The following is a 26,870-nucleotide window of genomic DNA, read 5'->3' on the forward strand; positions in this document are numbered from 1 at the left end:
TCCAAACCCGCGGTGGTGGGGGCAGCAGCGCCGGCGGCTCCGGGGGGGAGGGTGCAGACATGAGTGCAGAGCGGAGAGAAAAGTGAGAGAGAGGAGAGGACTCTTGCAGCTGCGTGGGTGGGGAGTTCAAAACAGCCTGCGGTGCAGACAAGGGGGGAGGGCAGTGGGAACCACGCAGACGCAGGAGGCGGCGGGAGTGCGAGTGTGGCGGTCAGACGCCTGGAGCGCCCGGTGACGCGTTCCATGACGAGGATCCATGAAACCGCGAAAGTGGCCGCCCGGCAGGCGCGGGGGAGTAGCTCCCAGTTCGCAGCCGTGGCGCTGGCCAAGTGGGCTGCTGAGACAGAGAGCAGGGCTCTTCTCTCACCGCGGCGATGGCAGCGCACATGCGCGGGACAGTAGAACGAAGCCCGGAAGTCGGGGCGGGGATCTCGCATCTTGAGAACGTGGCACGGGCGCAGACGGGGCGGGAGCAGCAATGGCCGCCAGCCAGCCATCCGCAGACTGCGCAGCGGCCGCGGGGGGAGACCCGAGGGGCACAGGGCCGGGCGGGACGCAGCGCGGGGCTGCAGCAGCATGGAACGCGATGAGCGCGCGCTGATGATGTCAGCGGAGCGCTGAATCACGCAGGGCTCCGGCAGTGCTATGGGGACCAGGGTGGCCCCAGGCCCGGCAGGGAGAATGGGGGGGGGGGCATTCCAGAGGCGCAGCCGTGCAGAGCCGGTGCAGGCGGGGCACGGTCAGGGTGGGGGTTTCTTCCCTTGTTCCCATGGCGACGCAGACAGACGGGGTGAATCCAGGCTGCGCATGCGTTTGCGAGAGTTAAAGCGAACGCAGAAGTGGCTGAGAGAGTGGGCACTTCATTCGGAGGGACAGATTGCAGGCGCGTGCTCAGCACAGCCGACACCAGGCGTGACTAGGGAGGGCGAGCAAGAGAGAGGCGCAGCCATCCTAACACAGACAGAAGCGGGGTTTGACTGCGCCAGAAGTGCTCCCCGGTGCTCATGCCGGTGCAGGCGGGGGCTGAGCAGAGCCAAGGCAGGGATTTCCTTGGTCACCTCCTCCTCCACAGCAGGTGCGCGCGATGCACCGCCCATCTCCTTTCATCAGCGGCGGCGAACAATAAAATCACAGCAGCAAAGCAAACAACTTTTTACAAGCAGCAAATACCCTGTGGCAACGCTGAGGGATTGGATTTCAACATTCACCCCAAAATGAAATTCAGTCAGTTGCCTTTTGAAACCAGTGCAACACAAGGCCTTTTCCAAACCTCCCCAATGTTTCTAAACACTAACCCCAGATTTTTCAGTTAGGTCACAGAATTGATCAGCAGACACACCCAGCCGGTGTGATGATAGGTAATGATTGTTGTGAGAACCCCGGGATTAATTCAGGGGTCTTGTGTGGTGGTAAAGTCTCTCCTCCAACCTGTGCTTCCAGAGAAAAACTCCGCAGCCTCTTGTTGTTCGGTCTCAAGGCAGTTTACTGCTGGTTATCTAAAAGATTGCCTTTGCCCGCTGCGGCTGCTTTGGTCAGCGGCCCAGGCAGAGACACACAGACTCCTGACACCCTCACTGTCTGGTGTCTTCGTCTTCTCCCCCTCCACCCAGGGCTGCTGCTATCTTTTATATGATATATTACGTATTATATGTTTACAGATTTTCCCCAATACCTACTACCTATGTTACAATGTGCTTTTCTACTCTAAACCAATCCATGAGTGCCAGCATCACCAAGAACGTGGAAGCAAGGAGGAAGAACAGGATCAGGCCCACTTTCCTCCATCTTAGAACTTCTGACCCCCCTGTACAAAGTAAAACCCCCCTGTACAGGTGTTAAAACCCCCCCGTACAATACTAAAATATTTTCCCCTCTAATTTGTAATTACTTCTACTATAACATCTAACCTTCTGTGACCGCTTGTTCCACCTTCAAAGTTGGTAACTCATTCCATGGCTCAAACTCAAAATCACAGCTGTTTTCAGCTGCTTGCCAGGGTCTAAAATGCTTCTGACCAAGGCCTGGAACCTCTGAAAATGCCTGAGGGACATTTTGAGTTCCAACAGATTGTGGACCACAATGTGAAAAAGAGATATCTTATCATAATGAAAATTGAAATAGAGAATTAAATAGCATGAAACTTTAGTAATTTATTATATTAAGGTTTAACTTAGGTTGCATTTTTACCTTCTATTAATGATATAATTGATTTTCACATAGTTTGGCTTGAGTTTAAGTAAAGTATTGTTTAATTAGAGTATATCACTAAGTTTATTTTAGGTTTGAGCCCTGAAGAAGTTAAGTACATAAAGGTTTAATTGATAATGGATCTGTATATTATTAATTTGATACACATGGATTTCATAAAGTCAATATAATTTAGGGATTCTTTACTAAGATTTTTTATATATTGAGTTTAAGTACTGTTTGATTCAAAAATTATTTTAAGTTTTTCAAAGATCAAGTTATTTAGCTAACAAAGTTTAGTCATTTTTCTTTAAGGATGAAAAGGTTTTGACTGAAAGAGTTCACAAAATAATAATGAACATTGATTTAAGGAGAAGACAACATTTATTGAATCCTTGGTTTTCTTTTAGTCTTTTCTGTTTTATTATAAGTTTATCAGTATATAAGAATTGTAAAGGAATTTATTTTGAGTTTTCTGATATTGATTTCATTGTTTAATAATCAGTTTTATAGTCTCTTATTTCTTTGTATAATGATACAAAGGGTGTTTGTTTTCAAATCGTTTTTTTAACTATTTAAGTGTCTTATAAATGTTATTGTTAAGAAATTTTATCATGTTATCAGGTGAATCTTTGTGCTTTGTTTTTTCATAGCGAATTTTTGTATGTTTTATTGTTGTTTATGTAATCTTATCCAGGTTGCATGCCATTCCGATGTCTCATTTTGGATTTTAACTATATTGTGCATTTTTCTAGGTGAACTTTCTGGTTTGATTTTATATCTCTTGTGAATGGAATCATTGCTTTTCTATTTTTTATCATTCTCAAATGTTTTTCAGAAGATCTCAGAGAGAGATGCCTGAAGCCTTCTGACAGCCTTTTGTCATTGTCAATCTTATGATTTCTCCAATTGACATCCTTTTCCTTCAAAAGAGTTTCAAGAAAAATGAATCCTTGTGTCATTTGATCAATTCATCAATTTGAACTTCAAGTGTTTATTTTATATGAAAATGTTATAATAGGTTGTTATGTTTTAAGTATCATATATGCATTGTTGGTATAAGCTTTTTTTAAGATAATATGTTAGGGGACATCACTCCAGTTTAAAGTTTGGGTCCTGGCCAGGCCCTGATTTTAACTTGGACAGATGAGTTTGCCAGCAAAATTCAAAGGTTTCTGCACAAAAATGAATGATATGCAGGTCATTTTGACCCACCAATTTGATCCTACCAATGTGACAGCTGACAGAACTTTGAGGTGAAACTTGTCAGCCTTGCCCGGGAAGGATGCCAAGAGTTTTCATGGGAAACAAATGTTTCAGCTGTTTGCAGACTCTGAACTGCTGGCACAACGTTTCTAATGATCATGCTTTGTTCAATTTTATGTATGTTATTCAGAATCTCTTTCTTTTGAACTTTCTTGAATTGTTATCGGTTTTGATAGGTTTTATGCATTTTATCACTGAGGTATTTTGCCTTATTCTATATTATGTTTTATATTTCAACCTTCATGTTTCAAAAGATAAAAAGAGAAAGAGAGAAAAAAGGAAAAAGAAAAAAGAAAAGGAGTGGAGAAGTGCTTGAAATAAGGCTGGAATGAGGATGAAGATTTTGTATATTTTAATCTCTTGAAATAATTCTTTTGCAGACCTGATTTTGCTGGTCATAGAGAAAAATATGAGGAGAGTGCTAGACACTGGACAGATCAAATTGAAAAAAAAAATTCAAATTAATAACTTTGAGCAAGGATTTTGTTAATGTTTCCACAGAAGTTGAAAGTGGTTTTTTTTTTTTAGTTTACAGACCCTCAAAAACAGTTCTTACAGGTTTAGAGATGAAAGGTCAGATCATTATTGTGGCAAAGACCAGATTGCTGACAATGTCAGGCAAAGATTTCTTAATAATTCATTTACATTTAAAGAAGAAATATTTTGAGTGGACAATCCAAAGTCACAAGATTTTTCAATCACGTTGTTTGGGCATTCAGAAGTTTGTACAGTTCATTTTCCAGCACACAAAATGTTAAATGTAAAAGTGAGTTTCAGGGAAAACCCAAAAATAAGCCAGGAACCAGTGGAAGGAATGACAGCATTTACTGATGGTTCAGGAAAAACTCACATATAAGTGGTCACGTGGCAAAATCCAAAAACAGGGAAATGGGAATCAGATATCAAAATGGTACAAGGTTCACCACAAGTTGTAAAATTGGTAGCAGTAGTCAGGGTTTTTCAGTTTTTTCAGGAACCCTCAATATGATCACAGATTCAGTGTATGTTGCAAATGTGGTCAAACTATTAGAGGAATCGCTTTTAAAACATACGGACAATGAAATTTTATAGTCATATCTATTATGCATGAAAATAATCCTAGAAAAACAGAGAACATAAATATTTTGTAATACACATCAGAGTGCATTCTTCACTTCTGGGGTTTTTTAGTTAAAAGGAATGCTCATGTAGATAGGCTCACAATGCCCATCTTGCAGACATTGCCAGAGTGCCAGTTTGTGCAGTCTCCTGTATCTACAGGAATGGTCAATCCGAGAGGTTTGTAAAAGCCTTCATCTGCGGCAAACTGATGTCACAAAATACGTGTCTTTTGGGAGGCTCGAAAACATTTATATCTCAGTTGACACATTTTTAGGGGCAATTTTTGCATCATGACATAAAAGGCAAACCACAGAACATGCCTGCAGACATTTTTTACACGCATTTGCATCATTAGGAGTACAACAAGAAATAGAAACAGATAATGGTCCAATTTACACAGGCAAGGTGCTTGACAAATTTCTGAAAAAATGGAGGGTCAAGCATATTTTCGATATTCTTCATTCTTCCTCAGGTCAAGCAAGCAGTGAAAGAACACATCACACCCTGAAATCTATTTGGATAAACAGAAAAGGGGGGAGGCAGGGTTGAACAAATGTGTTGAATTTTTTAAATGGTTTTTTTCTCAGAGCCCACTCCACCAATTGTCAGATATTTTACAAACAGCCCACAGGAAAAACTAAGGGAAAATCTTTTCGTTCTGATCAGAAACCCAGAGTTAGGGCAGATTGAAGATCCATTTACATTAATAACTTGGAGCAAGGGTTTCGCTTGTGTTTCTATAGGACGAGGACTGAAGTGAATGCCAGCAAGGCACATGAAACCTTATCGGGTGCAGATGCCAGTGGACGTGGACCCGAGAAGCAGAGAAGCAAGCACGCAGACGAAGGCAGACGGCGACGCTGCAGACGTCTTGTCGGACAACAATTGATCACCCAGAGACTTGGGTTTTTTTCTGGGAAATCAAGTGTTGTTTGGGTGTTGCTCCATTGCGGGGTTTCTCACAGAGGGTGGGGACATGGACATGGGGTTCAGACAGATAGTGTTCATGTGCTTCATTCTTTCACCTGTTGCCTTGGGCAATAGGACAGACTTTCCCATGAGACAACCAAGGGAAAATGTGTGGGAGACTTTGGCAAAAGCAGCGGGTCTGGACAGCATTTGCTTGACCCATTCAAAACTGGGGAAACCATTTTCAACATGCTTGGTAGGTGTGCCGGTGGAGGAATGCTCAGTCCCAGGGGACATCCTTCCAAGGGCTCTGAAGTCTTTTTTGAATCCTGTGGAGGGATGGCATGTTTGGACACAGTTCCTTCCTGTGGCTCACTTTGAACCTCTGGATTTGGACATTTTGGGTCAACAAAAATTAAATTCTGTATCAAATTCAGTCCATTGGGAGTGGCAGAGACAGATAATCACATGATAGATGTCACTCCAAACCAGCTTTTTTATAGAAATGCATCATCCTGGTGTAATTACACCAAAATGATGAGCAAACCATCCCTTAAAAAAATCCAACCATTCTACTAAAAGGGAAGTTTTTGAATTTGCAGGGACAGAATTCGGCCTGCTATCCCTGCAAAAATCAAGGGTGGTCCATGCAGCATTGAAAGATCTTTTGTTAACACACAGCATGACTTTGATAAGAGAGCAAGGAGGAAAAAATCTAATGAATGAAGTGATCCAGATTGTGACAATGATAATGTTAACACCTAGAAAAAAGGCTCGGAAAGACTGAATGGGTCTACTTTCACAGCAGGTGGCATCAAAAAGAGCCTTGGTACAGTTGGATCAAAAGAGGTTGTAGGCAGAGTAAGGATGCCCATGTCATTTCTTTTGCATTGAATGATTTGTTAGCTAGCAGAGAGAAATGAGAACAAAGCAGCAATTGAACATCTATTGTGAACACATGGACACAAGAGTGATAAATTTGAAGAGGTATCATAAGAGAAAAACACACCTGGAGAAAAATTAAATCATAGGTGGATGGTGTGTTCAATTTGTTTTACCTTTCACAGTTGTAGAAAGAGATTTTGAAAACAGTTGTATATAATTATAGGGTATTGTAATTCTTCTGATGCTTGTGCTGTGCTTGCCTCAGTGCATGTGGCAGACCATGGACAGAGTTGTCAAAGAAGTGTTCTTGGTTCAAAAAGGAGAGGGAGATGTTGGAATCCAGGGCTTCCCTCTGGCTGCCCTGGAGGGCCTGGGACCCTGGCAGGGGGTCAGGAACCCCCCTGTAGAGAGCCCCGAGAGGCACTGTCTCTGATCTCTGTCCATGGAAATGAGTTTTCAATCTTACAGGATGAATTACAAGCTCTGAGTGCTTGGTATGAGTAATAATTAGGTGTGGCACGGGTGCAAAAGTAAAATTATATGTACAGAGTTTGGCTGAAGAATGGCTGTGCAGCAAGGGACACAAAAGGGTTAAATTAATAAAAGTGTGAGAATACGTGACTTTTAGCATGAAAACTATGCCCTTGAGAAACAGATGTCTCCTAACAACCTTGAGAAACAGATATCTCCTAACAACCTTGAGCATACAGATGTCTCATTAACAACCAAGATGTAAAATTGCTTAGTATGCAGAAAGATAATCAAGTATAAAGAAGCAGTAACTGCAAGGCTTATCGCAAAAAGATATATGTGTTAATAGAAAGGTAACCAATCCTGAGCTTCGCTTTTGCAATATGTATTAACTAATTAGTGCTTGTATAAAGAAACTGTAATCGACTCCAATAAACTGAGACTTGTTGATCATGACAGCATGAGACTTGTCTCCCGCGACTCTGCAACATCTGGCGCCCGAACGGACGGGACCCCCCTGCCTAGATCTGTGAGACATTGCGTTGGGTTCGGGTCCCGCAGCTAGACGGACGGCGATTAAGCTTCTACCTGGTGCCGCGCCCTGAGTGACCACAGTGGTGAGCTCAGCCGATACGTGCTGCCGAAGCCTGGAAGGGCTGCAACAGCGCTGACGTGAGTAATGGATAGGCAAGCAGCATATGACTTTTTCACCTCGTTTCTCAGACAGAGGCAATTTAAAGGGCTTGATTTGGATAGGGATCTCCAGGCTTCCGTGCGGCTACTCTTTCATATCCTCTCAAAGAGAGCTGAAAAGGTTAAAGAAGCTGATTTGGAACAGTTGGTTCTGTGGGTAAGAAACAAAGGGAAGCTGCAAAAGCCTTAGCTGATTTTTAGTGAAGTCGAATGGCAAGAGCTGGGGCAGCTGCTTTGGGACGCAGTGATAGAGGGCGGAAAAGACAAGAAAATAGTCCTGGAGCTTGGAGGCATTTGGAAAAAAGTTTTACAAGCCCTGCAAAGCACGGCCGCGGAGAAAAAAGCAGCAGAAGCCGCGTTTCAGGCGTTTGAGCAAACCACATCAGAACAGACAGAAGTATAAAAGCCATCTTGGGTTAAAAAATTCTTTAATGTTTGTAATATGTGGCCAGTGCGAGGGCAGAAGGCTCCAGTCAGTCCCTCTGTCACGGATTTTGTCGCTCGTTTGGAAGCAGGCGCAGGGCTGGCCAACACAGGACAAAGCAAAAGCGTGGGCGCGGCAGGGGCAGAAGTGTGCCAGCAGACAGCGGATGTTAACAGCACGGCGGTCCCGCGGAGTGAGGCGAACTCGGAAGTGGCCCCGTCGGGTCCCTCGGGAGGCGGGGAGACACCTAAGGAAGCAGGTGGAGTTAGTAACGAAACAGGGCTGAGTCAAGAGGAGGAACACAGGGGCAGAAATCAAGGCAGAGATGGGAGAGAGGCGGTGCTGGCCCCTCCCCCCCCGCAACAGCTGCGGCTGGCAGCAGCGGCGGCGGCGAGCAACCCAGCGCAGCTTAGAGGGGCTGGGCGCCACAAGGCTAGCGGAATGGCAGAAGCAGCCACCCAAACAACAGCAGAGCCGAGCCCTGAAACAGCCAGCTCCCCCTCCACCACAGTAGCGCTGCGCTGCCCACTTCCACCAAGTTCAGACTCTGACGACTCAGAGCCAGACCCCCCTGCTGTCAATTGTAGCAAGAACAAGCGATCACAGAACAAGATACAAAGACCAAATATGTTGCAGAAAAAAATAGCCCACCTTGCCACCCTTTCAAATCGTCAGGCTCAACCAGTGGAACCTTCCACTGGCCAGCAATTGGCATTGCCAGCAGTTTTTAAAAATCCATTGCAGTCACGATAGGCATCAGTTGTGAAAGATGCTCTTTTAGACGGTGACTGGAAGGTGGTCAGCTCCCTGGCTTGTCCTGTAATAGTGTCTAATGGGAATGCCATCTGGGAGCCCCATGAGAGGAAAATCCTACAATCAGCTAAGCAGACAGTCACCACTTATGGGATCAGATCAGAAGCAGCCAAGAACATCATTCAATATATATTTACAGCAGATGTGCTTTGTCCCAGTGATTCATCTAATATTGCCTCCCTGCTCCTAACACCTTCCCAGTTTCTCATGTTTGAAAGGGAATGGAGTCATTTGGCAATTGAAGAGGCCAACAAACACACAAATGTGGGGGATCCTTTTTATGGAGTCCAGCCAGATATACTGACTGGGCAGGGAACATATGCAACCAACCAGGTGCAAATTACCTTTCCTGTTGAAATGCATCAATTGTCACAGCAATTGGCCCATCAAGCTTTGCTTTTGGTACCAGATAAGAAAAATTCAGCATCCTATGCGACCATAAAGCAAGGAGCCACTGAACCATTTGGACAATTTATTGATAGGCTGTCAACTGCTTTGAAAGACGCACCTGACGTGCCACCGAACGTTCAGGAACATTTGTTCCGATCCCTTGCTTTTGAAAATGCTAACCCACACACAAGAACCATCTTAGCCACCCTTCCTCAAGGCTGTCCAGTCGATGAGATGCTTGTCAGAGCCACACGCGCAGAACAGAGCAACCAAGCTGCAGCATTCACAGCTGCAATCCAAGATGCAATTTAACAACAAGGACACATCATTGCAGCTGCTTTATCAAGCAACAACACAAGGAGACAGAAGACGTAATAAAAAAGTATAGCAGTACCGAGTGTTTTCCAAGATACCAAGAAGGATGGACATTATGCAAATCAAAGTTATTTCAAATACGATATGGATGAAAATCACTATATAAAGACAGAAATGTTAATAATGATTTAATTGCCAAAAATGTTTCTGAAAACAAAGATTTGAGGAATTTCAGTCAGATGGAATGTTGGCATTGAGTTCGCAATTTCTGTTTTTGAGTTTTTATAGATAATAAGATAAATGATAATTGTCAAGTTTTTGTAGGTAATGATAAGTAGTGACTGTTACTAATGTTATATGAATGCTTTGAAAAGATTGTCTTAAACTATTTTAAACATTTCTTGTTGATAGGCTGATCATATAATGTAAGTTGTCTGATTTTTGTGATAAGAATTATTATTAAGATGTTAAGGTATTGAGGTGTTGTTTTAATATTTACAGTAAGTTTTCATATGTTTTATTGTCTTTCTAGGTGATTGATTGCAAGATGTGTTTTTTCAGGATCCTGTGTTTTTGATTTTTTAACTACTCATGTGATTTCTTTGTCTAATCTTCCATGCAGCTGCAATTCATCTTCTTTTAAAAATTCTTTGTCCAAATTTTGGTTCAAGATTTCAGACTTCAAATTTTCAGATCTCTAAAGAAAAGGTTTGTTGTATTTAGAGAATTTTTGTCTTGAAGGAAATTTTAGACAGGTTCAATTATTTGATGTTTTGATAAATTTTTAATAATAAGGTTTTCTACTTATAACAGTTATTTCTAAGACTTTCATTTTATAATGTGTTAATACATATCCTCCAATTAGGGTTTGAGGTCTGGCCAAGCTCTGGCTCTACGTGGATGGTGTGATTGACCCAGGTGTTTTCTGCATCAAAAAGTATTCAAGTCCTTCTGGCTTGACAATTTGACCATATAGAGCAGCTGAGCTTCAAAGGGAGTTTTGGAGAGACATGATCCGGACATGTTTTATCCAAATCTCTGTTGTTTTAAGGTTTTTCAGCTGCTGCAGACTCTGGGATGACAATTTGATAGTGTAGCACTTAGTAACTGTAATTTTATATGTAATATTAATTGTGTATTATCTGATTAATTTTTATTTGTTGTTAGTTTCTTTACTATGTGCATTGTTTTGTTCTTAATATTAGGATTGTTAGTTATAGTAATTTTAATGCTTGTATTGCCGTGTGTATTTCAGTGCTTGCAAAGGACTTTAATGTCAATTATAGAACAAAAATGGAACACATCCTTGCTTGCTTATAGAGAAAACAGGGGAAGTGTAGAGAGTTTGGCTGAAGAATGGCTGCGCAGCAAGGGACACGAAAGGGTTAAATTAATAAAAGTGTGAGAATACGTGACTTGTAGCATGAAAACTATGCCCTTGAGAAACAGATGTCTCCTAACAACCATGAGAAACAGATATCTCCTAACAACCTTGAGCATACAGATGTCTCATTAACAACCAAGATGTAAAATTGCTTAGTATGCAGAAAGATAATCAAGTATAAAGAAGCAGTAACTGCAAGGCTTATCGCAAAAAGATATATGTGTTAATAGAAAGGTAACCAATCCTGAGCTTCGCTTTTGCAATATGTATGAACTAATTAGTGCTTGTATAAAGAAACTGTAATCGACTCCAATAAACTAAGACTTGTTGATCATGACAGCATGAGACTTGTCTCCCGCGACTCTCCGCAACAATTATAGGTTTCTAGATTAGGGGTTCAGAGGGGACAAGATGGAGGAAATTGGGCGTGTCTTGTCCTTTTTCTCCTTCTTCATGCCCTCCATGTTTCACTGTAGCGTTGGCATTTTTCTATTGCTTTAGGCTGGAGACACACTGTTCAACGTGTGTGACAGATATTGGCACATTATTGTAAATATAGCACACGTAGTTTCTGGTATATAATGTTTGTACCATCCCACTGAGGAGCAGAGCCCCGCACGCTGCCCTGCAGGACAGACCTGCGGCAGGGAAGCAGAACATGTAAGAGATAAGCAAGAATAAACAACCTTGAAAACAGCACAGACGAATTATGGCTTCTTCTTTGGCAACGGGGCAGAAAGGCAGAGACTTTCTACAACCTTGGAATCATCAATACCCACAGATTCCGACAAAGGTCTATAACACGATACATTAATCACACTATTATTTCCATAAGTGATACATAGATATTATATTAATTGCACTACTATTTCTATGAACAACACAGTGCATACTGAAGCTGATAGTTTATATTATATTAACAAGCAGCTAAAAAAGTTATAATTGATACTATTTCTAAATACTTATAATCACTATCAATGTGCATAGGCTAATACATAAGTGCAAAAGCCAATATTATCAAGTCATTATTCACACTGCCAGGTGTGTGTGCTTTGCTCTATGTCCTGTGATAGTCCAGGTGTTCCCAGAGGGACCAATAGCTAAACAGTTAAAAAAAACCGACTACTGACCTCAGCTTATCACAGTCTGGAGCTCGTTGTGACCCCTTTAGTTTGTGAGTTTGCGGGCCCCAAGTTGGGCAACTCCCTGGGGGCTGCCCTGGCAGGGGAGACCCTCCTGGAGCAGTTCTGTGTCAGGAACGACAGATGCATTGGACTTTTTCAGTCTTCAGCTTCTGTTTATTGTTATCTTATCAAAACTTCATCACACTGTCTGCTCCCAGACCTTGCATGTGTGAAAACAGCACAAAAATGTCTAACAACCTCATGCTGCAAGGTCTTTTTAAGTCTAATCAAAAACTAAACTATCCAATCAAGAAGTGACACCTAAATTCTTTTCATTTCTAACCCAATAACTGACCCCTAAAGACCCGCAATGCAGATTTTTCTACCCAATTACAAGATACCACTGTAGTAGTAGGGACAGGCGAACGGAAGATCACAGGATGTGATGGAAAGAGAGACCCTTCCCCCCTTCTCCCTGCCCCACGCTATCTACTAACTCCAAAGCATGTGACCACACCTGTCCCAGTAGTTTTCCACTCCCGACTAACCCTTGAGACCCCACAACGCCCCTCTGACGTAGCAAAGACCCCCAAGACTATTTAAACCCATGAGATGAGATAATAAAGGCTTTTCGATCGTCCTTTACATTGGTGCCAGCGTCTTTGTCGATTAGCCCGAGTGGTCTGGACGGGCCGGACCACCGTACTGCCCCTAGAACCAGGTCGCCCGTTGTCTTTTATAAAGGCAACATATTTGGTGCTGAAACCCGGGAAAATTCGCTCGGGTAACGGGATACACCTGGACAGGAGCAGCGCCCGGAGCGGTCAGACCGTATCTTGGCGCAGGGAGACATCCCAGGACCCGCGAGCGTCATGGACAGCGTCGCCAGGGTCGTGAGTGTGAGTTATAAGCAATGGGGTATCGAGTTTAATCTCAAAGACTTTTATCTTGCTACAGCGAGGCTGCTTGAGCTTGGGGCAACCGAAAGCCCGGTGGATGCTATGCATCCGGGAATATGGGAAAATTGCACAGCCACGCTGGCCGAGGACACAAAATCCTCAGGCAGTGGCAGAAGCCTTAAGGCATGGGGCAAAGCAGAGAAAGCCACGCGCAGAGCAATAGAAGAGCAGGAGACGCGGAGTGCAGCGCGTATGTGTTTATTAAGTAGACCCGGGCTCGGGGTGGGGGCGGAAGCGCAGACCATCCGTGAAGATGATCCGCCCGGGAACGGAGACCTGGGGGGGCTCGGCGCGTCACCCCCTTCCCCAGATCAGAGCCCAACCCCCGCCACGGAAGCCCCCCGAAAAACCGCAGCTTCCCCGTCCGTCCCGCCGCCAGTCCGCGGCCCGATGCCGGAAGTACAACGGCGCGCAAAGTGCTTCTGGCAGGAGCTGGCAGGAGAAGCCAAGGTCGCAGAAACCGCGGCCCGGGTGGAGATCCCGGCTGCGCTGCCACGCTACCCCTTTGAAAATGGCGCCGGCCGCTAGGGAGAGGGGCGGGGCGCGGGTGGTCTCGGCGCGAAAACTCGAGAGCCGCGCGATTTCAGGAATGCGCATGCGCGGGAGAAAGAGGTGGAGAGCGGCAGAGAGCGCGGAGCCAATCGGCAGCCGTGCTTACGCCGCTACCATATACGGGAGAAACCACCCCCCGCTGGAGGCGCGGCGAGCCGGGGGAGCGGGAGCGGCGCCACCCCCGCGGGGAGGAGCGAACTCGGAGCCGGACAAAAAGGCACCGAGCCCCGGAAGTGCGCCGGCATTCGACTTCCGACTCGGAGCCCGACAGCAGCTCCGCCGGCTCAGGGGAGCCGACGGGAGCCGGCCGGAACTCCGAGACGGAGAAAACAGAGCCAACGCAATTTAAGACAAAACCGACTAAAGCTCTAAGCCGCACCAAAAAGCGATCACAATACGAACCAACCCAGTTTACCAGCTGGGGAGAAATACCCTTTTAAGGCTGCGGGAGAAAAGGGCGTCTCGCCAAGGAATGCAGGTCCCGGCCCCAGGGGAACGGGACGGGGGGGGGCGTGCGGACCGCACTCAGCCTCCTCCCACCGCAAATACAAGGCAGCTCATCTATGCCAACCCCCAGTGGGGCGGGGAGCCCTCATACTTCATACCCCCGCCAGCGACACAATTGCAGAGTTTCCAAACACAGCCCGCGGTACCTTCGTACCCGCTACCACCGCAAGCATCGCCTGTACCACAGGGTCAGCAGGGGATGCCCCAGAACGGGACCCCTGGGTGGCCCTGGCCATGAAAATAGGGAAGGAGCCCCCGAGGGTGTGGGGTACATGCCGCCTTTATGGCAGTCAGGACCCCCACGTAATAGGGCTCCAGCTTTGGGCAGACACAAGAGCAGACTGCCCGATGTTTCCCCAAGCACTGGGGCCCCGACGCTGGCAATGCAAAGACATCCCCGCAGGGAACGGAGTGGGAGGGCCGTCCCGAGCTTGGAAAAGCACCCAATTGGTAGCTATAACGCTGCATACAAAGAAAGGGCCAGAACGGACAGTAGCAGTCCACCCTTACATTTTACAAAACTCTCCACCCCTGATAGGAAGGGACATCCTTGCTATGTTAGGAGTCAGGATTACAAATTTATAAAGAGGGCCACTGCTGCACACCCACTGCTGCCAATCAAACCTGACCTTCAAAACAAAACTAATGAAAAGCTATGAGTTTTGTTTGCAGGACACGCTCGTGGACCGTCCCCGAGACGCATACACCCCTGCTCCAGAGGGATATGACAGACCACCAAACCGCCAGACAACACCTGAGAGTCCCACGGCGGTGAGACCCAGACATGCACAGTGTCTTCATGCGATTTTGCTGTTAGAGGCTTGTGGCCGGGGGGCAAGCTGACCCAGGCCAGGACCCTCATCAGCCATTTAAGTGGGTCATGCAACATCTTTCAAATGACAAAGTATTCAAAGAAGTCACCACAGTAAACACCCCATCCTTTGTGTTCCACATGGCCAACCTGTTTAGAAGCTACCTTTCTAACCCTAAGCGAAACCAAATCGAACCTGACTAACCCCTGTTAGCTTTGCTATGATGTTAAACCCCCTTTCTACGAAAGCATTGCTTTAGACACCCCCTTCAGTTACTCCACAGCCAGTGCCCCTCACCAGTGCAGATGGGACACTCCCTGCAGAGGAATCACCCTGAGTCAAATCACAGGACAGGGCAGATGTTTTGGAAATGCAACCTTGGCAAAGCAGAAAGGCAACTTCTGCACTAAAATTGTCAGGCCCAACAGAGAAACCAATAAGTGGGTGGTCCCATCCACATCTGGGATGTAAGTTTGCCAGTGATCTAGAGTAAGTCCTTGTGTGTTCCTTGCCAAATTTAATGACTCTATCGATTTCTGTGTCCAAGTTCTAATTGTCCCCAGGGTCCTGTACCACTCAGACGAAGAGATATACCATCTTCTCGAGGAACCTAAAAGACTCCACAAAAGAGAAATTATCACAGGTATAACCATCGCGATGTTGCTTGGCCTGGGAGCAGCTGGCACAGCCACGGGTGTCTCAGCCATCGCAACCCAGCAGCACGGACTCTCTCAGCTGCAAATGACCATCGACGAGGACCTGCAGAGGATCGAGAAATCCATCTCCTATCTAGAGAAATCAGTCTCTTCGCTTTCAGAAGTAGTTTTACAAAATAGGCGAGGACTGGACCTCTTGTTCATGCAGCAAGGAGGACTGTGTGCAGCCCTGAAAGAGGAGTGCTGCTTTTATGCAGATCATACGGGAGTTGTTAAAGACTCCATGGCAGAACTCCGAGATAGACTGGCTCAGAGAAAGAAAGACAGGGAAACCCAACAGAGCTGGTTTGAATCCTGGTTCAATCAATCACCTTGGCTCACCACTCTAATTTCCGCCCTGGTAGGTCCACTGGCAATACTGCTTTTAGCTGTTACCATAGGACCATGCCTGCTGAACAAACTAGTCTCGTTTGTTCAGGCCCGTCTAGAAAGGGCAAACATTTTATTCATAAGCCACCAACAAATGCTGTAAACCAAAAACTGCGAACACAGTCAGTCGCAAAAGCCTTCAAGACTTGCCTTGAAAAAATTACTCAGGTTTACCAAACCACCCTTTCCTTAACAAGTCACAAGTTTGTACCTCACTCCAGTGCCTATATCTACGACTACCTCATTTTATATATGATAAGGAGAGGGGAGATGTAGTAGTAGGGACAGGCGAACGGAAGATCACGGGATGTGACGGAAAGAGAGACCCTTCCCCCCTTCTCCCTTCCCCACGCTATCTACTAACTCCAAAGCATGTGACCACACCTCTCCCAGTAGTTTTCCACTCCCGACTAACCCTTGAGACCCCACAACCCCCCTCTGACGTAGCAAAGACCCCCAAGACTATTTAAACCCATGAGATGAGATAATAAAGGCTTTTCGATCGTCCTTTACATTGGTGCCAGCGTCTTTGTCGATTAGCCCGAGTGGTCTGGACGGGCCGGACCACCGTACTGCCCCTAGAACCAGGTCGCCCGTTGTCTTTTATAAAGGCAACATACCACCTAAACTCAAGAAGAAAGAGGAAGAAGAAGAGAGAAGAAAGGAACTTGAGACAACACCCTGTATCCTCCATCTTGTACCTATCTACAACATACTAAAAATCCTAAAACCGAAATTTCTTACCCATGTGACATACTACACTACTCTCTACAATCTCTACAATATATTTCACACTTTTGTGGCTTCTAGTTTACCTTGAGGCTTTGGAAGTTTTCTCCATGAATGAGGGTCAAAGTGTTTTCCTGGGAGTCAGTGCACCCCAGGGCAGACAGGGGGATATTCCCCTTGCCCTGTGTTCCCACATTATTTGGCATGGCCAGAGCGAGCTGGCAAAATGAGGGACAGGAACGACAGTTCTGCCCAGAAAATAAAAACTTTAATAACAAAAATAACAAATGCAGAAACTGCAAAGTACTGTGGGCAAGATCCAAAGACCCATGGGCATGGCAAATGCAGCCAGGTATAGGGGTATCTGAGGGAAAAGGTCCAATCATGAATGCAAACTCAGAACATGACCTTATTTGTACCAGCTACTGAACCAGCTGAGAACAACAACCAGAAACTTGACCAAGTATAAGATGGTTCTATTAGCATACTACTTATTACCATGACCCCACTCTTCCCACTGTGGCCTGACTCCCCTGGTGTCTCCCCTTATCCCCTTAGTATCCTGTTTCCCATGGCCTGGGGTTGATGCTTTCTGTAAATGCTGCTGAGGCAAAAGTCCAAGCTGGACACGATTCCATATCAGCTAACTAGAAAAAACTAAAAGCAGAGGAGAGTTCTCTCCCACTGTTCATGCTGCAGACAACACAGTCCATGAGAAAAGAATTCCAGAGGAGTAAAATGAAGCTTCTGCAAAGAAACGGTGTGCATCCCCCCCCCCCCTCCTCCCGCCTTTGGGCCTAGCTTAAAGCTACAGGACCCATTTCTGAGCAGGAAAAAAAAACAGATGATGAGGATACTGGAGCACTCAGTCACCCCAGGACACAGGCCTAACTTACTTAGATATCCTAGGTACTTAAACCTTTAAGAAAGCAGCATTTCTCTCAGATGTGCTATAGCATATGTGCACAGAGATAAAGACTCAGTGCGAGCAAGGTACCCATGGAAAAGTCCCCTCAAAGGTAAGTAAAATACTCACTTTGGATGCCTTTATACCTCCCCAACAGGTGAAGGGTTGGGCCTTGAGGGTGGGGGGGTCTCTTCTTATCTCTCTTCAGCTTGGATGCTTGCATTCCTTTGTAAGTATCCTTGAATCTCCTTTGTTCTCTTTGCAGGCCTTTTTTGTGAACACACAAGTTAACACACTAAACAAGCAGACTCCAGCTAAATCCAAAATTGGTTTCTACCCCAAGTTAAGTTGCCAACCCCCTGTCTCACTTTTACCCAGTGTGCAAAAGACAACAAACACACTGAGTTGAGACATTTGATTTTATTACCATTCTGCAAAATAGGGTGCCAGGCATCTAATACAACTGGCATGCCTTCTAAGAAACAAGCAGAGTCTTTTATACAAAAAGGTAGCAGAGAAAGAATGATACAGAAACAGGTGATTGGTCAGTCATGCTTATATAAAAAGATTCTTAATGTGCATGTGATGGTCTTGGTCCAGTGTGGGTCTCAGATTCAGTCAAAGAGAGAAACTGAGAGTTTCTAGCCAGGCAGAAGCCTGGGAAAGAGTTGGAGAAGAATGTAAATAATTCTTTATCTCTCTTGTTGTTCACATTGTTTATAGTTAAGTTCTATCACTGTGCACCAAGCACTCTGCACTAATGGTCTGGGTTGTTTTCACTTCAGGACCAATGGAATTGGTCCTCACGGAGCTCTGTATAAAAGAGCGATGTATTTTGAATAAATTGGAGTTTTACTCTCAGCAGCCTTCTGAGTCAGTCTTCTCATTCCATTCCTGACTCAACAGCGACATCTGGTGATCCTGACGTGGTACTGCACCCTACCCTAAAGGGACAGGGTCTGGTGACCTGACGTGGAATTGCCGACTTCGGTTGAAGACTCTAACCTGGCGTCTTGCAGCGGGGTCTTCCTCTGGCGCGGTTCCACGCCAACAGCCTGAAGGCTGTGCTCGGACACCTTTGGTTTCTTAAAGAAAGGTAACGCTGAAACCGCATGCCTTCCGGAGAAGGCTTGGTCCTGTTTGGACCACTGACCGGCTCTTAAGAGCCCGGGACTGAGCGGGATGGGTTTTCCCTGAAATAGCGGACTGTTGGACTCTTGAAGTTGACATCTGCTAGGGAAAGGTTTCCTAACAATGGGAAACCAGCCATCTGCAGTCAAGCGAGCAGTCTTGACTGCCTGGCGAGCCAGCATCCCTCTTGTGGGAGCTTGGCTCTCTGAGGAAGACCTGGTCAGACTCTTGAGTTGGGCTTGGGACTGGGAATTTTCTGTGAATCCTAGGTCCCCCTTTGATCGTAAGGTCTGGCTCGACTTGGGACGCCGTCTCACGATGCAAATGCGAAAAGGGGATGTTATAGCATCCAAACTGGCTCCAATCTGGGCGGACATCGACATAGCCTTGGACACAGGCAGCGATTCCGACTGAAACATTTTGGAATCCCGAACGCAGACCACACCTCAGCCCGCGCGGCGGCTGGCTGCGCAGGCACACCCAGCCCAGACAGTGGTGTCGCTGACATCACCCGCCCTCCAGGAGGCAGCTGGGGTGCCTTGGCCACAGCTATCAGCCTCAGCACACCTGGCATTGCATGGACTGCACGGGGCAGCGCTGGACTGGCAAGAGCTGCAACCGCCCGTGGCCCCGCAGCCTCCCGCTTTCCAAACTGCATTTGCGGGGGGGCCCGCGCTGCCCGCGGCACGTCAAAGAGGGGGGGTTGCCTCCCCCACAACTCCTTCGCTGATGGAGCCTGCACAGACACCACTGCAGCCTTTGGTCCATCCCCTGGCATGCCCACCGCCACCTGCGGGGGTTTCGACTGTGCCGGCAGGAAAGGCTTTGACTCCCGGTGCGCCCCTCTGCGCGCCATGTGGACCGGCTGCTTTGATTTCATTTACTGTGCCGGCATCAGTTGTCCAACAGCACGTCTTGGGCGGGACACCCATGTTGTTTTCCGCCCTGCCCACTGTGGGACCGACTCCTGCACCGGGGGAGGTGCCTGCCTTCCACACCACGCCTGCCATGGCGCCACCCCTGCCGACAGCAGGCTTCACCATCCCGCCCACCAGTGCTCCAGCAGCAGCAGCAGCCTCGCCTCTGCCCACCCTGGGACCGCCAGCATCACTCCCGGGAGAAACCACCACAGCCGCGGCACTGCCCACTGTGGCTCCAGTGCCCGTATTGCCTGCTGCGTTGCAGCTGCAAGCGCCAAGAGCGCTGCCACCGACCTCGGAATAGGCAGAAGTGCTGCGGACGCCGCCGTCGCCACCAGGAGACGCGGCCGTGCCGCCCGCCCCGCTCACCGCGGGGGAGGGGCGCCCACAGGGCTCGGCGGCGGGAGCCGCCGCGCCCCCTGAAGCAGGCTCATCAGCAGCGACTCCGCTCTGCGATCCAGAGGCTGAGAGCCCCGTGCTGGACACTGAGTCCAGCCTGTTTGTTTCAGAGCCTGAATCCAGCCCTTCGTCCCCTCCGAACTGTACCAAGCTCTGCCCCTCCAAGGGAGAGGCGGCAGGAGGGGGCACCGGCTTGGCCAGCGGCAGCGCCACTGCTGCTGGTCCCGAAGCTGGGAATGAGGGGGGTGGGGCTGCGGATCAAGGAGCTGTGCAGTGATTGATTGTATTCCGTGGCAGCGCAGACACACTGGGAAAGGGGAGCAGCCCCTTGTACTGGGCGGGTTTGGGTGGTGTATGGACCCCCGGAGCCCGGGTGGAATTTTATATTCCTGGGCAAACACCTCCTTCTCACACCCTGCGCATCCTGCTCTTGTGGTTCGCAGAGCGGGATGCCGAGAAGCTGTGGGAAAACCCATTGCTAGGCAAGGTGGGGGAAGGGCAGAAACTCGGAGGAATTGCCGGGTTTCTCCCAGCCTGTTGGGAGCGTGCACTGAAGTATAAGGTTGGGAGAGGTCGCTCATTTATCGGTGGTCTTGGAGTGTCCCAGGGACCCCAAATTCAGGGGCCCCAGGAAATACCAAAGAGAAGCTGGGGACCGAGCTAGGTGAATCTTGGCTCAGCCAAGAGCCTGGGTTCCCCTCACCCCCGGCTGGGTTTGGGACACTTGACCCTGCCCACGGGTCCAAGCATCGCTGGGTCCTAGAGCCCGCTGCTGGCTCTTAAAAAAAAAAAAAAAAAAAAAGGCGGAAAGAGCTGTGCTTTCACTAACAGCTCAAAGTACTGGAAAGCCACGAATCAACCTCAGCCCAAGTGATTGAATCACGGGCTGTGTCCATGGCATTTCAAAGATTTCATGGCATTTCAGAGCTTTCTCAAGTGTTGTGAATTTGGTCCTTTCTGAATTCGGTCAATTTCACTCAATCATTTTGAAAGCTTTGAGGATGCAATTTGGACCTGCGTTCAATTTCATCACTCAAGCTGTCCATTGAGGACATGATTGCATAGGCAGACTGAGCCGGGGGCGCTGATGGGGGGGGGGGCTGCTGGGACCCCTGCTTGAGATGGGGGAACTTGGTATGGAGGGGGCAGGTTTTCTAGGGGTTCCCAAGATTTTCTGAGCTTACCTTGCTGCCAGAGGTTTTAATAGGGAACAGCCGCACACTGGCATATTCCCATAGCCTGGCACAGTCCAATTCCTCATCATCCCATTCCTCTTCCTCGTACAAGTGATCTGAAAGTGCTTGGCAGAGCTTACTTTCGAAGGTACCAAAGACGGGCTAGTATTGGTATTTTCCAATTTCCATATTTCCCTATACTTCTACACAATAGTGTATCATTTTTTCTTTGGACTTTTTCCGTCTCACAGAACAGTCCTCCCAGTGTTCTAACATCCATCCCAGGGGACTTTCCCTTGGAATTTCAAGGAATTCGTCTTTTTTCCCCTTTCTTATTATTGAATGCTTACTTTTTCTTGCTTCTAGGTGTTCACCCTTTCCCAGCTTAGGATTTTTCCCTTGCAGTCCCCCCGCACCTTACTGGTTTTTTTGTCCCATATTAAAGGTTTTCCTTACCGTATTCCAAGTCAGTGTCTGCAAGTCATTCCGAGAAGTCAGTTACCTGCATGCTAAAATGTGTATTTCAGTCCTGTCCCAGACCAAGTTTTACCAAGTGTTTAAACCGGTCTGTTCCCGACCGAACCTTGCCAACCTAGTAACCTCACAGCAAACTGGTCCGTGGGTTTTTGGCTGGAAGATGAGTGAGTTCTCTTTTACCTGTTTTCCTGGGCTCCCCGAGCCCAGAGTCGGTGAGGTTCACCAATTTCTTGAGTTTATGAGAACGTACCTGCCCTCCCCCCAACCCGTCCATGGATGGATCCCTGTAACTCCCAGAGTTTCAGGTCGTATGCGTGTTGTGAGTATACCTGAGTTCTTTCGCTTCCCCCATAGCCGACTACCTCCCTCGCGAGCTAGTGGAACTGCGGTTTGTAGGAGTCCACTCTCGCACTGTGACTATGTCACGTCTCACACACACATTCACCCACGCGCCACCCTACCACGCAGTACTTACGGCTCCTTTTCCCACGTGGATTCGTCGTGCACGTTGATTTTACGAGTGAAAAATTGCTGCTGCAGCCTCAGGGATTTAGCTCTGAATTCTGAGAGCTTGGGGCCCGTGTTTTTTTGGGGTTTTTTTCCCTCCTTGATGTGGCTTTTGTGGCTTTCCGGAATCCGGTTGGTTCCGAGGAGCTCCTCCGTCCTGTCTGGCTGCTAAACTTAGCGGGGTGCCGCCCGGATCGAGGATAGGAGAACTCCCTGGATACCCCCAAACCGGATCACGTCGGGGTCACCAAGATTGTTATAAATGAAAATTTATTCAGCCAAATTAAAAATAAAAATAGTTTTATTGGTGGTTAAATTCTATCTAGCCAGCCACGGAAAAAAAAACACAGTGCTGAGCTCGGGGATCGACCCTGGGTGTGAAACAAGGAGTCAGCCTCAGGAGAGGCTTTCCCCTATGCCCACACCTCCATCCTGGCACAAGCGGTTTTTATAGGGAAAATTCCGCCTGAGGCCAAGATTTCAGCAATCAGTTAAAGCCAGGGAATCTCAGAAAAACGGAAAGCTGGACAAGACAAACGCACATCCAACCAATATGATTAATGCAACGTTCTCCGTTTATTCACGATAAGGCGGTAGTTTATATAAGCTTCCACATAGTTTACAGAAACAAAGACACTCTAATTGGTAGGCTAACATTGTTTACCTTTTCCTTAAAACGGCCTACACTTTACACCATAAAACCTATACTAATTCACACCCAGACAACCCAGTGGTCCCCACAACACCTTAAGACTATTTTCTATCTGCGCCACAAGCTCTGAATTTCTAACTGCGTCAGAGGCTTTGAAGGCCCCACCAGGCCTCAATCTGAGGCCTAGACTGGAGTAGCTCAACTTTCACAATTAATGTCCTCTTTCTCTCAAAAATGCTGCAACAATTCCCTCTTTTTCCTTTTGAGCTACTCAGGCTGGAGTGAAGGCGCAATGAACTAATTTTTGCACACACTGTAAAAAAACACGGTATAACAATTAAAATAACTATAAAGATAAAAAAAAGTACAATACCAAAACAAATTAAGTCTTTGACCCAGCCAAAAAACCTAAAGAATTGAGCCAGTTATCAAATGGAGTGTCCACTACGGTAAGTTTTTTCTCATGTTCTTTCAATTGCGTTAACTGTTTATAAATCGATTGAGAATGGTCAGACAATTCATGCAGCACATGCCCTAAAATTCTTCGCACCCATGTCCTTGTGCTAAAAGAAGGAAATCAATTGCAGATCTGTTTTGTAGAACCGCATGATGGGTATCGTCTACATCTGCAGCAAGCTCACTTATCAATTTAGATGTGATATTAATTTGTTTTCCTGTCCAGCACGCTAGAGTTCTCAATTGTGTGAGCGCTTTTGATGAGGCGACCCCTGGGGCAAAGAGTGAGGCTACTACTACAGAGGCACGCCCCCACAATGACACTATATCTTTACAATTAGGGTCCATTTGGAGAACACTGTGTTTGGCTCGTTGAGTCTTCTGAGGCAATTCGAGAACCTGATGTATGGTGGGAACAAAAAGCGTCAACCTACTGATATAACATGGGCCTCCCCTAGCATTTTGAGGGACTGCTGACCAGGCTCGGTCCCCACAAATGAGGAAGGTTCCTGGGGGCAGTTTTCCTGCACCACCTCTTGGAGTCGAATTGTTACAATATTCTAAATAGTTGTAATACAATGGTGATCTGGGAGACAACCAAGTGTCGTCATCTGTCAATTTTCCATTTTCTTGAGTTGGTTTGGTAGCATAAGATCCAAATATCAAACAGTAATTTCCTGGGACAAAACCCAAAAGACCAAATTCTTGAAAACTGTCATCAGTAAATTTAAGGTTTTGCACAAATGCAACAGCTTGCGCTCCCAGAGTGCTATTTAAATTTATTTGAGCTCGGGTCCAAGTTTTGAACTCTGCAATGGGACCCAACGAGACTCCAGTTTAACAAGTATAAAAAGGGGGTTAAACGGTGTGGCTAACAACAGGCAGAATTAATCTTGCCTAGTTTGTTTGGCCCAAGTGATCCACATATTTTCTCTCTTGTCAATGTCAAGGATTCCAGATACTTCAACAACCAAAACACTGCTTAATAAAAACATTGAGGCCCACCACATATTTCTCAGGTTTTTGAATGCCCTGTTTAACATGAAAGAAACAATCTTAATTCTAAACATAAACTATAACTTCTAATAAACTAACTTCTGATAAATCTAACTTCACACTTAAAATATTTCAACTTATTTTTCTGTACTTCTACAAAATTAATTTTCATCAGAACTGGATTCATCAGGGATGTTCCAGGCAAACTGTTGTTGTTGACGTTGTTATCACTGCGGGTTGATATCTTTTTCATCTATTTTTAAAATTCTGTTTCTGCCTTTTCGTATCAATGCAGCAAGAGCATCTGTCCTGTCCATCACACGACTTCTTGGTTGGATGGGTAAAAACACTCACTCTAGTAGAATTTCTGTTGATCCACGTTGGGACCTCCCTCTTTTTCTTTTGCCATTGAAAGACAATGGCAAGTTGAACAGAAAAATCACAGGCATTACTAAAACTTATTAAAACTTAGCAAAAAAAATTCTATAACATCATTAAAAACACACTTATAAAAAAAAAAACTCAAAGCCCACGATCTTCTGTGGGTGAAACACAAATCTTTGCACAATCCACTTTTGCTGTGCATCCTCTGATCCACTTGTGGAGAGATCAGTGCCCTCTTGCAATTGAGAAGTTCCACATTCTTCACTGAAATCCATCTAGATTCTGCACCTGTTAAAACACAAACAAACCCAACACCCCCACAGGGACTGGAGGGTCCTCTCTCAATTCTCTTCCCTAAAACTTGCATGAAGAAATGGAAATATCAACATCTTTGTTATAAACATGACAAAACATTAAAAACAAAACAATGCACATAGTAAAGAAACTAACAACAAATAAAAATCAATCAGATAATACACAATCAATATTACATATAAAATCACAGTTACCAAGTGCTACACTATCAAATTGTCATCCCAGAGTCTGCAGCAGCTGAAAAACCTTGAAACAACAGAGATTTGGATAAAACATGTCCGGATCATGTCTCTCCAAACTCCCTTTGAGGCTCAGCTGTCCTGTATGGTCAAATTGTCAAGCCAAAAGGACTTGAATACTTTTTGATGCAGAAAACATCTGGATCAATCACACCATCCACGTAGAGCCAGAGCGTGGCCAGAGCTCGAACTCTAATTGGAGGATATGTTTAAAACAAAAGCTTTAGAAATAACAGTTATAAGTAAAAAACATTATTATTAAAAATTTATCAAAACATCAAATAATTGAACCTGTCTAAAATTTCCTTCAAGACAAAAATTCTCTAAATACAACAAACCTTTTTTTCAAAAATCTGAAAATTTGAAGTCTGAAATCTTGAACCAAAATTCGGACAAAGAATTTTTAAACGAAGATGAATTGCAGCGGCATAGAAGATTGAATAAAGAAAACACATGAGTAGTTAAAAAATCAAACACACAGGATCCTGAAAAACACATCTTACAATCAATCACCTAAAAAAACCCAATAAAACATATGAAAACTGACTGTAAATATTAAAACAACACCTCAATATCTTAACATCTTAATAATAATTCTTATCACAAAAATCAGACAACTTACATTATATGATCAACCTATCAACAAGAAATGTTTAAAATAGTTTAAGACAATTTTTTCAAAGCATTCATATAACATTAGTAACAATCATTACTTATCATTACCTACAAAAACTTGACAATCATCACATATCTTATTATCTATAAAACTCAAAACCAGAAATTGTGAACTCAATGCCAACATTCCATCTGACTGACTTTTCTCAAATCTTTGTTTTCAAAGACATTTTTGGCAATTAAATCATTATTAACATTTTCATCTTTCATCCACATTGTATTTGAAATAACTTTGATTTGCATAATGTCCATCCTTCTTGGTATCTTGGAAAACACTCAGTATTGCTATACTTTTTCATTACGTCTTCTGTCTCCTTGTGTTGTTGCTTGATAAAGCAGCTGCAATGATGTGTCCTTGTTGTTGAATTGCATCCTGGATGGTTGCGGTGAATGCTGCAGCTTGGTTGCTCTGTTCTGCGCGTGTGGCTCTGACAAGCATCTTATCGACTGGACAGCCCTGAGGAAGGGTAGCTAGGATGGTTCTGGTGGGTGGGTTAGCATTCTCAAAAGCAAGGGATCGGAATAAATGTTCCTGAACGTCTGGTGGCACGTCAGGTGCGTCTTTCAAAGCAGCTGACAGCCTATCAATAAATTGTCCGAATGGTTCAGTGGCTCCTTGCTTTATGGTGGCATAGGATGCTGACTTTTTCTTGTCTGGTACCAAAAGCAAAGCTTGATGGGCCAATTGCTGTGACAATTTAAGTATTTCAACAGGAAAGGTAAGTTGTACCTGATTGGTTGCATATGGTCCTTGCCCAGTCAGCATATCTGGCTGGACTCCAAAAAAGGGGTCTCCCACATTTGTGTGTTTGTTGGCCTCTTCAATTGCCAACCGCCTCCATTCCCTTTCAAATATGAGAAATTGGGAAGGTGTCAGGAGCAGGGATGCAATGTTAGATGAATCACCAGGACAAAGCGCATCTGCTGTGAATATATACTGAATGATGTTCCTGGCTGCTTCTGATCTGATCCCATAAGTGGTGACTGTCTGCTTAGCTGATTGTAGGATTTTCCAGTCATGGGGCTCCCAG

The sequence above is a fragment of the Taeniopygia guttata genome, chromosome W, assembly GCF_048771995.1.
Source record: "Taeniopygia guttata chromosome W, bTaeGut7.mat, whole genome shotgun sequence".
NCBI classification, from domain to species: domain Eukaryota; kingdom Metazoa; phylum Chordata; class Aves; order Passeriformes; family Estrildidae; genus Taeniopygia; species Taeniopygia guttata.